Source organism: Bos javanicus, chromosome 5 (assembly GCF_032452875.1).
Source record: "Bos javanicus breed banteng chromosome 5, ARS-OSU_banteng_1.0, whole genome shotgun sequence".
NCBI lineage: Eukaryota > Metazoa > Chordata > Mammalia > Artiodactyla > Bovidae > Bos > Bos javanicus.
This window is the reverse complement of record NC_083872.1, coordinates 119,174,008-119,189,950: the sequence shown is the minus strand read 5'-3', so window position 1 is coordinate 119,189,950 and position 15,943 is coordinate 119,174,008. Positions and strand designations below refer to the sequence as shown.

Sequence of the window (15,943 nt, the reverse complement as noted above, 5' to 3'; positions counted from 1 at the left end):
TCGCAGGGCCCCCTAGTGCAGGGACTCCAGTGTTCCAGGACCCCAGGGCAGCCTCGGCCCAGCCAGGGAAGAGCGCCTCACCCTAAGAGGCTCCTCCTCCTTCAGCTTTGTGTCCTGGCTTCCAGCAGGGGGGTGGAGGTGGGTGGGGGGTGCTGATTTGGCTAAAAGGTCCTGCAGTTTGAAGGAAGCATCAGAAATTTACCATCCTGATGGCCCCCTCTGATCAGTGGCCAGGCCGTGTCCACCCTCTGACCTCTACAGGCCTGGCTGCTGCCTCCCTGCTCTCCACAGCTCATCCCTGGAGGGCCTCGTCCCCAGCTAAGCTGCCACCTCCTCCAGGCAGGCTTCCCTGACCTCCCTCCCACAGGCTGGGTTTCTTTCACTGGATCAGGGCCACACTGACCAGGTTTTCCTGATCAGGGCCCAGCAGTGAGCAGGGTGCTGTGTCTGTAGGAAGCACTGGAGAATTGGGAGGGGATGAATGAATGAATGAACAGCTGCCAGGAGAGACAGCAGAGCGTTGGAGGGGAGATCTAGAATCGGGGGGTGTCCGGGGAGGCCCTCTGACCCTGGTGTGGGAATGAGAGCCCCTTCCTCAGGACGGGCAGTGCATCTACCTGGGCCGAGGGCCAGAGCTGGGGTGGGGTGGGCCCTGGGCCCTTCCCAAGCTGAACACTCTCTTCCTCTCTCTGTCCAACAAGCAAGATATTTGCTTTGCACCTGGAATGCTGCATCCTGGCATGATTCATGGCCTTATTACAGAGCCCTCCCAGAGGGATGGATATTTTTAATACAATTTGCATTTGGGAAAAATTCATGACCGTCTGCCCTGAATCTGAATTAGAGCTGCCCGCTGGTTACCAGGGATCTCCAAGTCACCCCCAGCAATGGTCAGTCTTAGCTGGGCACCTGGGCTAACAGGGCAGGTGGCCCGTTGGCTGGACACCAGGGCCATCGTGGCTACCCAACTCCTGCCCTGTGGACAAAGCCAGCCCCAGCTCCCCTGGCCACCGGCCCTTGACCTGACTTGGGCTGGACTTCCTCCCTCAGGCGGGACAGGAACCAGGAGCCGCCTGGGGCCTGATTTCCCCGCTGGAGTCCCGTCAGTCCTGGGCCGTGAACCTCATCACCGCCCAAGAGATGCCGGGCAGTACTGATCCCGACTGGCTGATAGAAGATGCTGCTCAGAGGTGCCAGGTTATTTGCCAAGGCCCCGGGCTCCTAGGCGCAGCATCACCAAGGCCCAGAGAAGGAAGCTGGCACGAGGTCCTGGGGCGAAGTGGCCACACAACCCAAAGTCCCTCACCGGTATTTGCTTTTTATTATTTGTATGAATATACAAGATCCTGAAATAAGACCTTTGTAAATGAAGTGCTTAATTTCAGGGTTACCTATAAATATCCCTGATAATAAGCGGAACCCCGAGGGGCTGTAAGCACAGCAACGCCGGGGCAGGCCTTGGGCACTAGGGCCCGAGTCCCTCCGGGGCCGTCCCCAGCTCCTGTCCTGGCCCTGGGCCCTGGCTGGGCTGCATGCTCCAGCTCCCCTTCAGTTCTTGGCCGGTGAGTGAGGACAAAGGGGGACGCCGCCAGACTGGCCCTGAGCCCCCCAGGTGGGCAGCTCTGGCCTCTCCCTGCCCCCAGCTGAGTGTAGGGAGCCCCTGGGCCCAGGAGGGCAGGTGGTACCGCGCCCGTGCGAGGAGGGACCACCTGTCCACGTCAGCATCTCCACTGGCACTTTGTCCCAGTTTTTAACAAAGCCCAGGTTTCCTTTCTGTCCTGGGCCCAGCTGGGGAGGCGTCTGGTGAGGACATTACCAGGAGTTTTCAGGGTGTCACTAACCCCAAATCAGGGGGGAGCTGGAGAGGCCAGGAGGGGTCATGGACATCAGCGGTGCTGGCCGGTCTTGCGAGTCACAAACGTGAAGGAAGAAGGGAGGGCCGGTCGGCCCAGAAAGGAAAGAGTGAGGTCACCAAGGATGGGGGAGCAGACTGGCTCTGGACTCAGAAGAAGCGGAGAAGGGAACGCCTGGAGGGAAAAGACCAGGGAAGCGTTCCGTGGATGGAATGATTCAGGTGCAGTGAGGGGGCTTTCCCGGCTTCCCAGAGGAGGCAACGGAGACAGGAGGGCATGGATGCGGAGGAGGGTGAGGGAGACCAGGGCGGAGGCAGAGCCTCGAGAGCCAGTCTGGGTAGGATCTCAGGTGGCCCTGGGTTCCTGGGACCGAAGCGAAGCAGGTGAGTGGGTGCTCCCTGGTTTCTAAAAGGCGTCGGTGGCTGAAGCCCCCACAGGGCTGATCAAAAGCCTCCTGTCTGATAGGATTGAAAGTACCCAGGGCTCCCAAACTTGCACAGAGATGGGGGTGAATGCATAGCCACTCAGCCCGAGTGAGCAAGTGGCGGGGATAAGGGGGGATCTGCTGAGGGTGAGTCTGGACCCAGAAGATGTCCAGCAGGCGGCTCCCTCCCGAGGGTCGGCCGGGCTGTTCTCATTACCCAGTCCAAGCTCCCTGCGCTCGCCGCACCATAGACCAACGAATCCAAGAGACAGGTGTTGGGGCAAGGAAGAGACTTTGATCGCGGAGCCGGCAGGGCCCCAGATCGTGCTAAAGAACCTGCCTGCTAATGCTGCAGATGCAAGAAACATAGGTTCGGTCCCTGGGTTGGGAGGATCCCGGGGAGGAGGGCACAGCAACCCACTCTGGTATTCTTGCCTGGAGAATCCCATGGACGGGGAGCCTAGTGGGCTACAGCCCATAGGGCCGCTAAGAGTCGAACACAACTGAAGCGACTTTGCACGCATGGCAGACGAAGAAGATGGCAGGTAACCGTCTTGCTGGGGCCTGGACGCCAGGTTCTTTCATGGATCAGAGGGAAAGAAGCGATGAGGAACTACAGTCGCCAGGCAGAGCAGAGAGGGAGGGACAGTGGGGAAGAAAGCGTCTCCACGGGGATGGCCAGCCTTGGGAAGGGGTGTGTTAATCTCTCCTATTCACAGGTGGGCAGGGACAAGCTACCTCTCCAGGAGCTAAACAAAGGCACTTTCCTTCACAGTGAAGCAGGGGGCAGGGTCCTCCAGGCAAGCCATTGAGGATGATTATAACAACGAAAGCAAGTCAAAGGAACAGTTTCCAGCGTGGAGTCGGAATTGGCTTCCTCCCTGCAACAATCCCAGAACTCCCTTCCCCCCACCCCCCGGACCTTCTGGACTCGTCTGGCAGGTTCTGGAGCGGCTCTGGGCCACTGTCCGCTTTCTCACCGCCCCTCCCCCAGTCAGCGGTGCCCGTTCCTGTGTGTTTTGATCGGTCATACCTAGGTGTTTCTGTTGCTGCCGAAAGTGATGTGCGTGCTTCATCAAGACCCCCATTCACAGCACGCTACTGGGGGCTCAAGTTTGTTTTCCCATTTAAAATAGAGACTTTTTAATCCTTACTGTCTTGGACTTGAAAACCAAGAGTGAAAAATGCCCAGTGCACGGTCCCCGAGAGCCAGGGGAGAAGGGAGGCGCTCTGAGAGTCAGGGGAGAAGGGGGAGGCGCTCCGAGAGCCAGGGGAGAAGGGAGGAGAGCCAGGGGAGAAGGGGGGCGCTCCGAGAGTCAGGGGAGAAGGGGGAGGCGCTCCGAGAGCCAGGGGAGAAGGGGGGCGCTCCGAGAGCCAGGGGAGAAGGGGGGCGCTCCGAGAGCCAGGGGAGAAGGGGGAGGCGCTCCGAGAGCCAGGGGAGAAGGGAGGAGAGCCAGGGGAGAAGGGGGGCGCTCAGCCTCCCCATCTCAGACCAAGCCTGTCTCCTCTGCCCTGCCCCTCCCCTCCTCACACCACAACACTATTGCCTTGAAAAATTCCTCTTCCTCTTTGTAAAGACAGATGAGAGTGTACTTGAGCTGTAACACAATGGAACAGAGAGTTTCCATTCAACTGCTAATGAAAGCCAGCTACAAAGAGCAAAAGGAATGAAACAAAAAGGAAAAAGAACCATCTTTAGTGAGACCAGAAAAAAACACAGCCATCAGCCTTGGGTTTTGTGGGAAGATGTGGGCAAGCCCAGAAACAGCCACAGAAAGGTGTAGGTGTCAGCAAAGCCCAACTTCTCCAGACAGATAGCCTAGTGCGAAGAGCTGGTCCTGAAAGGCGGGTTCCTGATGCACACAGGTGACGGAGGGTCGGCGTGGGACAGACACGTGGTCTCTGGGGAGGAGAGGACGGAGGGGGTGCGCAGGGGCTGCACCGGCTCTGCCCCAGTGCAGGAGGGGAGGGACACAGGAGCCAGACCTACAGAGGTGTCATCCCCCACCACCCCGCACTCACCTGGCTGCACCCTGGGGGTTGCGTCTGAGATGAAGCCCCTCCTCTGGCCACCTGCCCACCTGCCCACCTGCACACCTGCCCATCTGCCCACCTCCACACCTGCCCATCTGCATACCTGCCTACCTGCACACTTGCACACCTGCCCATTTGCACATCTGCCCACCTCCACACCTGCCCACCCGCCCACCTGCACAGCAGTGTCTTCTCCCAGGAGGATGGATGCCATGAGAAACTCAATCCATCAGGGCTTTGCTGAAGCTGAAGGTGGGATCAGATTCTTATCAAGAACAAGGGAGCTTGGGTGGGTAGATTCCATCCCCCCACACACACACAGATCAGTGAATTGGAGTGGAGTGAGTGGAATGGCAGAGTGAGAACCCCCTAATCTGTTCCTCCATCACAGTGATGAGAGCGCTGGCAGCGCTTGTCATTATCAACAGAAATCTGGATGTTAGTGAGTGTTACCCACTCAGTCCTGGCTGACTCTGTGAGCCCATGTATTGTAGCCCACCAGACTCCTCTGTTCGTGGAATTCCCTGGACAAGAACGTGGGAGTGGGTGGCCATTCCCTTCTCCAAGGGATCTGCCCGACCCGGGGATTGAACCCGAGTCCCTGCATTGCTCCTGCATTAAAAGATGCTTGTTCCTTGGAAGAAAAGCTATGAAAAACCTAGATAGTGTATTAAAAAGCAGAGACATTACTTTGTCAACAAAGGTCCACATAGTCAAAGCTATGGTTTTCCAGTAGTCGTGTATGGATGTGAGAGTTGGACCATAAAGAAGGCTGAGTGCTGAAGAATTATGCTTTTGAATTGTGTTGGAGAAGACTCTTGAGAGTCCCTTGGACTGCAAGGAGATCCAACCAGTCCATCCTAAAGGAGGTCAGTCCCGGGTGTTCATTGAAAGGACTGATGTTGAAGCTGAAACTCCAATACTTTGGCCACCTGATGCGAAGAGCTGACTCACTGGAAAAGATCCTGAAGCTGGGAAAGGTTGAAGGCAGGAGGAGAAGGGGACGACAGAGGATGAGATGGTTGGATGGCATCACCGACTCGATGGACATGGGTTTGAGCAAATTCTGGGAGATGGTGAAGGACAGGGAAGCCTGCAGTCTATGGGGTCGCAAAGAGTCGGACACGAATGAGCGACTGAACAACAACTCCTGCATTGCAGGCAGACTCTCTACCGTGTGAGCCACCAGGGAATCCCATATGTTAATGAAGAGCTTGCGATAACCAACAAGAGTTGACTCACGATAAAATGACGAGTCCTGCGAAGAGAAGGAGCCGTGCGTGTGCCCCTACCTCCCCCCTCACAGCCCTGCCGCCGCCTTGAGCACCAGCAGCCTGGCAGCCCTGGAGAGAGCGGGTCAGGCTGGCAGCTCCTGAGAAGCCCAGTCCTCGAAGGCCTCACTAGCTGTCTTGTCTCCAGCTCCCAGCACGCCCCCTTCTCATGATTTGACCTGACTCGGGGCCCTTGGTGAAGACCGTCTGTGAAAGTTGTAAATGCACTGGATTGAGAAGCATCTTGAGAGTGGAGAGCGAAGCACTCGCTCTGTCTGATCAGCGGATCTGTTTGTTATCAGGTAACTTCCTCTCAAGGTGGGATGGGGGTCAGGCAGAGAGGGACCTGGGAGGATTCCTGGCTGCTCTGTGCACCCCGGGGCCACGGAAACACGCTTACAGTGGACCTGGGGCAACTTGACCGCCACGTGGGTGATCTTCGTCAAAGACAGGCACGTGTATACAGATAGAGGGCAAGTGGGTAGGAAGAAGTGTCTTTGCCCTGATTTATTTCAAGTATGTCATGGTCCGGGTGTGGGTTGGAAAACAATTGCCAGACATGAGACAGAAAGAGAGGGAAATAAAGTTTATTAGAGTGGGAGATGCTGTTAAAAGAAATAAAGTTTATTAGAGTGGGAGACGCTGTTAGAAGAGCGGGCCCCCTCAAGGGAGAACCGACGCTGAACAGGGGTCCTTAGTCCACTTTTATGCCCAGGGTTCGAGGAGTGGGACGGGGTCTTGCGGGTCACGTGCTGAGTGGATGAGGCATGTAGACTGGGTGGGGTGAGAGGAGGGCAGACGCCTCCTCCCTGGGGGTAGGAGGGGAGCCGGGTTATACTGCTCCGTTAATAGTTGCAGCGTGGGGAGGGGAGGGCGATCAGGGTCTGGGTTTTCTGTTCCTGCATTCCGAGACCCTCCTTGGTTTTATCTGCTCTTTAGTCCTTGGGTCACCACAGTTTACAAGCACTTTTAAGTACTCCTTAAAGGCAACAGACCAGATTTCAGATTTTTACAGTTTCCATAAATAAATAGAAAATAATGCAAATAAATAAGTAGAGAGATCGGAAGACGGTGACAATATCTGGGATACATGTCTGAGAATTAACTTTATTTACATAGAGGGGGGCTAGTGGACTATCAGAAGTAAATGAGTCTAGAAACAAGGGTTTTAAATGCTATTAAAAGTTACAAAGGCAACAACAGAAAAAGCAGATGGATTAGCTTTCCAACTTATCAGAGGGAAACACACACAGAGAAGCTGCGATCCGAGCAGTGAGCGACGGAAAGCAACGGAAGCGTGAGAATAGAGATACAATAGAGGAAGTCAGTAATCAAGCATGTATCACAGCAGAAAATACATTTTCTGCATAAGATACATTTGCTAACTAAGAGGAGATGCTCAGATCAAAGATTGAAACCCAGTATGTGCGTCGTTTACAAGGTATGTCCAGCATAAGGCAATCGAGATACTCGGGGCAAAGGGGCGCAGACAAAGGTAAACGGAAAGAGGGAGCGGGAAACGGCCATGTGAGCGCCGACAGGCTTGTGATCAGCACGGAGCTACTCCAGGAGGCCACGGCCGCGTGAGCACCGACAGGCTTGTGATCAGCACGGAGCTACTCCAGGAGGCCACGGGAGCCGCGTGGCAGAGACGATGGGCACAGGGCAAGCATCTGTCACTTGTGTGTCTGTAACCAACACAGAGTGAAACCCACAGCAGGTGGCAAGAAGGGCCAGGTGCACAGAACTAAAAGTAGCTTAATTTGGGTCCTAGGACTGCAGGGCCCAGAACAAGGCTTTGGATGAGGAGAGTCTGAGGGTGAGCCAGGAGGTGGGGAGCCCGGTGCGGGGGCCAGCTACAGGATTGTCTCAGCATCAGCCACCTATGGGCCTCGGACCTGCCCTCCAGCACCCCCAGGGACCCCTGCTGGCTGTCCCCTCTGGGCTGGAGGCTGAGGCAGTGTCTGTCAGTGTCCCCCCACCACAACTGGAGGTTTGCTTACCCCACAAACGCTCCGGGCCTCCCCACAATGCTGAGGAAGCCTGGGGTCAGACGGGGTGGGGTGCGGGGCCATCTCAGTGCAGCAGCCTCGGTGACTGCGCCTGGAGGGGAGATGTCCTAGGACTACAGAAGGCCTCTGCCCCAAAGAAGACGTTGGCCTCACCTGGCTCATCCCCAAGGCCAAGTAGGGCTTCCTGGGTGGTGCTGGTGGTGAAGAGCCCACCTGCCAGTGCAGGAGACATAGGTTCCATCCCTGGGTCGGGAAGACCCCCTGGAGGAGGGCACGGCACCCACTCCAGTGTTCTTGCCTGGAGAATCCCATGGACAGAGGGGCCTGGCGGGCTGCAGTCCGTGGGTCACAAAGAGTCGGACACGACTGAGCAACTTAGCACACTCGCAAGCTCAAGTAGACAAAATGCTCGTGAGCCTCGTGCATGAGGCAAGGGGCCCACACAACTACATGTCCCAGCTCCAGGCTGAGGACCCGGAGCGCCGCTCCTTGGCATAGAAAACAGCCGTGTGCGTGGACACAAGAAATGCTTGCTGCTTCCTCAGGAAGCACCCGGAACCACTGAGTGCTGGAGGAAACCACAGTGAGACGTGATGCAGTTCAAGCACCGAGTGACTCGGCATGAATACTTCAAGTTCTGAATTAAAGAGATGATTAGATAAATTGGCCACTCAACCAAAAGTAGGAAAATAATGAAAGGCAAAACAGAGGATTTTATAAAAGAAAAGACGTGAACGATGCATCAGAGAGAAAAGAGTGTAATTAGTAAATAATTTCAAAAGTAGCTTCTTTACAAAAAACCCTACGAAATTTAAAATATTAAACCTAATTGCAAAAGGGAGATGAAGAGGAAGAGACACAAAATAAGAGATTAGGGTAGGAAATAGCCAAAAATGAAGGCAGGTTATATTTATATTTTTTCCTCAGCTACATATAATTTGAAAAGGCTAGAATAAATAAGTGGTTATGCAAGAATAAACAGATCTAGAAATATAGTATCTATCTATCCATCCATCCATCTATCCATCAGTTTATCTATATATAGAGTCAGAGTCCAAAATTTACCTGTAGATGAGTCTATCTACATTGACCAATTATCATATACAAAATTGGGAAAGTTGTCCCCTTAAATCACCCATGCTAAGACAGTTCTTTATTGAATTCTATCAAAATGTCAGAGAATAAATAATGGAGAAGTTATTTAAATTTTTGGAGACCTTTCTCTTTTAGCTGTTTGCTGCTGCTGCTGCTGCTAAGTTGCTTCAGTCATGTCTGACTCTGTGCGACCCCATAGACCGCAGCCCACCAGGCTTCCCGTCCCTGGGATCCTTCAGGCAAGAACACTGGAGTGGGTTGCCATTTCCTTCTCCAATGCATGAAAGCGAAAAGTGAAAGTGAAGTCGCTCAGTCGTGTCCGACTCTAGCAACCCCATGGACTGCAGCCTACCAGGCTCCTCTGTCCATGGGATTTTCCAGGCATGAGTACTGGAGTGGGGTGCCATTGCCTTCTCCGTTTAGCTGTTTAGTAGAACCCAAAACGTTATTCGCACGTGCGCCCACACACACACACACACGCATGCGTGCACACACACTTGTGCGCAGCTAGAAATGTATCTAGTCTGTAGACATAGGTGCAAAAACTCTACGAACTATATTAACAAGTAGAATCAAGCGAGTCTCAAAAAGAAAAATATGGTATGATTGATGTAGTTCTTTCCAGGAACTAGAAATGGTTCCGTATTTGGAACTGAATTACAGATTAGATTCAAAACATACCCAATAGAAATGGTTAATGATTTAAAAAGTATTCTTGAAAAAACTGTTTAAAATATTTAAGGATCAGAATTCCTTTCCTCCAAAAAGCAGTTGAAGAACATAGATGGGAATGTTCTTTAAACATTTTCAGTAAAAGAAACACAAGTAGCCAATCCACATAATACAAAATTTTCAGGTTACATGAAGTTAAAAAAAAGAAAGCCAACGAATAAGCCAGTGATCCAGTGTTCTCTTGGTAAGGTCTGCCCTGTCGAGGTGTGAGGGGCCCTGGATTGACAGGGACGCGCAGGACAAGCCCTCATCCACTTGGCGGCCAGATGACCTCTGCACTGTCTCTTGGCTCAAGTCCCAGCATCTTGAAAGTAGCAAAACGCACTTTCCGCCTGTCCCGGCGCCTCTGCGTTTAGAGTGCAACCTGCCCGAGTGCTTGCGCGTAAAAGCAAAGATGTATTACAAAGATTTCCATTTTTTTAATAATTATAAGTGCCTGGAACCAATGTAAGTGCCTCTCATTATGGGAATGAGGAAATAATTTATGGAATATCATGGAGCTATTTTAAAAATGGATTAGAATATCTCCAAACTACATTGCTAAATGAGAAAAAGCAAAATGCAAAACAGGCTGTACATAATGCTCCTATTAGTGTTTTAAAGAGGGTGATTTATGGACAAACACACTCCCAGTAATACGGCACATCCCGCAGCCCAGGGCGGGTGAGGGGTGCCTGGGAGAATCCGCAGGACTGTGAGCAGGCATGGCCTCGGGGAAGCGGAAGGACACCTCAGGCCCAAAACCAGGGGCTTCTATTTGCACGGCCTTTGAACTGGTTTGATGTATTAACCGCGATGCAGTATTGCTTTTCCAGTGAAACGTGGAAAAGCACGCATGCTCAGTCCCTACCATCATGCCCAGCTCTTTGCAACTCTATGGACTGTAATCTGCCAGGCTCCTCTGTCCATGGGATTCTCCAGGCAAGAATACTGGAGTGGGTTGCCATGCCCTCTTCCAGGGGATCTTCCTGACCCAGGGATCGAACCCATGTCTTCTGTGTCTCCTGCATTGCAGGCAGATTCTTTACCTACTGAGCCACCTGGGAAGCCCTAAGACATACGCACTTATGCATAAAGCATATGCATATGCATGTATATTCATATATATATGGGCTTCCCTGGTGGCTCAGCAGTTAAAGCATCTGCCTGCAATGCTGGAGACCCGGGTTCGATCCCTGGGTTGGGAAGATCCCCTGGAGAAGGAAATGGCAATCCACTCCAGTATTCTTGCCTGGAGAATCCCGTGGACGGAGGAGCCTGGTGGGCTACAGTCCACGAGGTCACAAAGAGTCAGAAACGACTGAGCGACTTCACTTTCTTTCATATATTCATATGCATACATGAGTGTATAATACTCACACATATACATACAGGTATGGGTCTCCGGGAGTGACATTTAAGAGCAGGGAGCAGGGAGTCCAGCCCAGATGTGGTCCCCATGGGCTCACCTCTGAGCCCTGTGTCCGAGTTTCTCATCGTGAGAGTGAGTGTATAATACTCACACATATACACACAGGTATGGGTCTCCGGGAGTGTCATTTAAGAGTGGGGAGCAGGGAGTCCAGCCCAGATGTGGTCCCCATGGACTCACCTCTGAGCCCTGTGTCTGAGTTTCTTATCGCGAGAGTGAGAATGATACACAGCCCTGCCTCAGAGGCTCTGGTGAGGACGGGCTGACACATGCCAGGCGATGCCCACAGTGGCTTCTACCAGGGTGTCAGGGACTGCCATCTGGGCCCATTTCTTACCCTTCTTAGCATTGTCTGCCATGTCCTGCTCTTGGGCACTGCATCCTGAGTCCCGAGTGTGTGGCCAGAGATGGACACGTGCCGTGTCCAGTAAGTGCTGCTGTGGTAGGACTGTGGGGCTCCAGACCCAGGCTGGAGGAGGTTGGAAAGCCTGATGAAAGAGGCATTCACCTCTCAAGATGTAGGAAATCATTCTGGCTTATACCCGACTTAACTTGAATTTGATGCTGACTAAAATAGTCTGTTTATGGCCCAGCAGACATATATTGTCCATCTGTTGTCATTACTAGAGAAAAGGCCACACTGGCCGAAAGTAAAGAATGTCCAAGTTACAAATAAAGACTCAAGGCCTCCGTCCCTGGGACACCAATGCTGGCCTTCCCTCAGTGATAAGACTTGCGTCCCGGGTGCAGTCCATGGGATCACAGTCAGACACGACTGCACGACTGAACTGAGCTGCTCAAGAAGAGAAGACTCAGCGTTACTGCTCAGTCATGTCAGCTCTTTGCGACCCCGTGGACTGCAGCCCGCCAGGCTCTTCTGTCCTGGGATTCTCCAGGCAAGAACACTGGAGTGGGTTGCCATGCCCTTCTCCAGGGGATCTTGCTGACCCAGGGATCAAGGCCAGGTCTCCTGCACTGCAGGTGGATTCTTCACCCTGAGCCACATTTGTTGATTATTTCGTTGACGAGCCTTATAGTACTAGAAAGAGAGAAAGGATAAAAGAAATCAAACAAATAAAACAAAGGCACGTTCACGGCCAGGTTAGGCCTGCCGCTTCAGGGATATAAAAATGATAGAAAGCATTGAACAACCTTGTACCTTGGGGCAAGTTTATTCATAATAAATACATGGTGAGATAGAGAGAGGGTCCGCGGACATTTCCACTCTTATATGCACCTCGAATTATGACTAAGATGCCCCTACAAATAGGTGAGGAGCGGGTGGGCATTTCAATAAGCCAGGCAGGGACAACTGCATAGCCATATGGGAAGATAAAATTTTATCTCTCTCCCAAGCCACACACAAAAATGAATTCCAGATGGCATAAAGACCTAAACTTTAAAATCCTAGAAGAAAATGTGTTTTCTTATTCTTATTCAGATTCTTATTTCTTAAATAAGACACAAAAGCAAAAAATCTAGAAGAAATGAATAATGTATTTCATGACATCAAAATTTAAAACTTTATACAGCAAAATCACGATAAATAATAAAGAAGGAGGAGGTTTTTATCCAATAAAATCAATAACAATTTTTATCGGGAATACACAAACAACTCATACAAAGCATCAGGGGGGAAAAGTAATAAAAAATAAAAAGGAAGATATAAATATGCAGTTCAGAGAGGGCGGACTCTAATGCCCAACAAACATGTGAGGAGGATTTAATGTCATTCATATTTAAAATGGCTAGATAACCTTGGAGACTTCAGATTTATAACCAGACAGTCGCAGGCACGGGCGAGGATGTGCTCCCGGTGGAGGCTCAGGGGCCAGCTGAGGACCGCTGACGAGCGACACAGAAGCTGGGAGGCACCTCCACCGCCACCTCTAAGGCAGCTCACTCACGTGCCGGGGAGACAGGGACGTTCAGGCAGCATCATTAATACAGCAAATCTGCAGAAACAACCAACGTGCCCATCGACAGGAGAATGGACACATAAGCTGGAACATAACAAAATGGAAAAGTTTGCAGTTGTTTAATTGAATAAACTGTGCGTGGGTACCTCGAGGAGAAAAGATCTCACAACACTGTGAGAACTGAAGACGCAAACTGCAAAATCCTACGTGTATAGCGCATGGCAGGCGTGCGTGCTAAGTCGCTTCCGTCATGCCTGACTCTATGTGATCCTATGCACTGTAGTCCGCCAGGCTCCTCTGTCAGTGGGATTCTCCAAGCAGGAAAACTGGAGTGGGTTACCATGCCCTCCTCCAGGGCACCCTCCCTACACAGGGGTCGAACCCACGTCCCGTAGGTCTCTTGCCTTGACGGGCGAGCTCTTTAGCACTGCCGCCACCCGGGAAGCCCTTATGGCGTGTTACGCTCTGCATAAACGGCAAAACAAAAGCTGTGTGTGCCTCTGTTCACAGCCACAGGTGTGTGTAGAAAAACTGCAGAAAAAAAGAGGAAAAACACAAGGTTCACTTTAGGGAAAAGTCCTGGAGGCGTCCAAAGATGAGACCGGGACCATCCAAATCCCGCTGCTCACCTAGGAGAGCTCACTTCCTATTTTCATCCTGATTTTCTGTGTTTAGGGCATTTTAGATTTACAGAAAAACTGAGCAAATGCTACCGCGGGTTCCGCATACCCACCCCTCTCCCACCGTCAGGGGACAGTGCCCTGCATTTGTTAAGTTGATGAGCCAGGACGGACAGCCCCCTGTTAGCGCGAGTCCACAGCTGACGCGCAGGGGATCACCCTCGGTGTATCTTCCATGGGTTTGGACAAGTGGACAATGCCGTGTACCCACCATTATCAGTGTCCTACAGAGAAGCTTTACTGCCCTAAAAGTCCTCTAATCTCCTCCCATTAACTGCTCCCCTGCTTGCCTGAAACCTCTTATAAACGCTGATCCTTCTACTGTCTCCACAGCGGTGCCTTTTCTGGAACGCCAGAGAGTTAGAATCGCACCATCTGTAGCCTTGTCAGACTGCCTTCTTTCACTTCAGTGCAGTCTCTCAGTCGTGTCTGACTCTTTGCGACCCCATGGACTGCAGCACGCCAGGCCTCCCTGTCCACCACCAACTCCCAAAGTTCACTCAAACTCATGTCCGTCGAGTCGGTGATGCCATCCAGCCATCTCATCCTGTCTCACTCTTGCACTTACTGATATGCATTTAAGGCTCCTCCGTATCTTTTCATGGCTTAGTAGCTCATTTCTCTTCAGGGCTTAATAATATTCTACCGTCTGGCTAAACCACCGTTTTTTATCCATCACCCACTGCAGGACACCTTGGTTGCTCCCAGTTCCGGGTCATGATGCACAGGCTGCTGTCCATGGTCGCCTCCAAGAACTTGTCCAAGCGACCGTGGATGGGTTCCGCCAGTGTGCGGCCCTGGAAGCCGCCGTCCAGGCAAGCAGAGCTCTGGATTCACCCGCATACCTGAGGTCAGCTGTGAGCTCCCTGCCACCTCAATTCTCAGATGGCCCAAGAAGTCGCTGACTGTCAGTTTGCCCAGCACTCCTCTTGCAGGGATGGAAGTGAGGGCTTCTGAGTTGTTTACAGGGTCCAGCTCCGCCCACAGGTCCTTGTCAGTTCCTCCCTTACTTCCGTGCTCAGTCTCCGCTGTAGGACGAGACCTGCTGACCTGAGATGCTTCATGCTCAAAGGTCCTCCGGGGAGTTCAGCGGTCGGCAGACTTCCCGCATGCCTGCCCGACACCCCCACGAGTGAAACGCAGCAGCTCAGTCTCCTCTTCCCCAGCATCTCAGAGCTCCTCCTGGCCCGGCTACAGAGCTCGCGGCTCAGGAGGGCCGGCTCTGCCTGGGGCGCCCGGCATCCTCTGGGGCACTTCCGCAGACTCCGGGCGCGGGGCTGCGCACAAGCGTGCCCTGTATTTGAACCTGACTGTCTTTGTCTCTCCTCTTCACATGAATATTTATCGCGAGGAAGGCCCAGCCAGCAGGCCAGCGGCCCCATTCACGGAATCCATCAACAACTCCTTTGTGAAACCTGACCTGGGGACGGAGGATTGAGAGGGAATGAATGTGTTTCGTTTTCTGAATCACAAGGACTGTGATCAACAATATTCAATGGGCTTTTGTTCTTCTATTTCTGTGGGACCCAGAACTTTGGGAGGGCAAAGTGATGGTGAATTGGTTGCAAGATTAAATGGAATCTTTTCCAATAGGAAGGGGGGCCCGGGCTCTGCTCCTGGGACTCAGGCACTGCAGCCTTGCAGGAGAAGCCTACCTGTGCAAAGCTGGGGCTCCATGGTCCCCCTTCCATAGCACAGCCTTAGGGTCAGCGCACCTGCCCCTGACCCCGGGGCCTTAGGGAGGGCCCGAGTGCCAGAGACCCTTCCAGCCTGGACTCAGGACTCGTGTCCAAGCCTCCATCTGTTCACTGTCCAAACAAGTGCTCAGCCAGCCAGTCTGGGGGGAGAGGCATTTCAGACAGTCCGCGGAAGTCCTGCAAAGCAGCAGGGGAGCTGCGAACCCCGCTTTCAGCTGGGCCCCCAACGTCACACATGGCTCCCCAACCTCTGCGGTCCCAGCATCCACACGCAGCAGGGTCCAGAGCCCCCAGACCCTATCCTCCAGGGGCCAGGTATTTCCCCTCCAGCCTCTTCATCCAGCCAGCAGGAGGGAGGCCCCCACCGGCTCATGGCTCAGGGCTATGCCTTCTTTCCCAGGAAGCTCACCTCCTTGGGAGCTCCTTCCCCAGCTCCACTGTGCTTCCTCTTCCACAGCCCTTCAGAGAGATTTCCAGCAGGGACCCTGTGTGTGGGTGTGTGTGTGAGTGTGTCTGTCTGTCACACACACACACACAAGCACACAAATAACCCACTCCTCCTATAACACACACCAGCTTCAAAGCCTCTTTCCCGGAAGGGTCCCAGGTGCCCTGGGCCGGGTCTTTCTCCCCAGGAGGTGAGAGCACCTCCCCAGGGACCGAAGCCCTGGGCCGTGAGGCTGCACGCAGGGCTGGGAGGCTGGGCTCCGGCCAGAACATGCGGTAGCCACCGTGGCATCTGTGGGGCCCTGGGGCACAGCTGGGCATGGATGTCTAGCCGGCTCCGGGAGCCCCGGCACCCTGAGGAAGCAGAC

General features: G+C 53.0%; 1 long non-coding RNA gene across 1 annotated transcript; it reads right to left on the bottom strand.

Moving 5' to 3' along the window:
* Nucleotides 1–12,311: 12,311 nt before the first annotated feature.
* LOC133248556 (uncharacterized) lies at nucleotides 12,312–14,910 on the bottom strand. The gene is made up of 2 exons (XR_009736760.1): nucleotides 13,643–14,910; nucleotides 12,312–13,282 (listed from the first exon to the last, which is right to left on the bottom strand). It is a non-coding gene; the product is annotated as an uncharacterized LOC133248556 (long non-coding RNA).
* Between the last annotated feature and the right edge of the window lie 1,033 nt (nucleotides 14,911–15,943).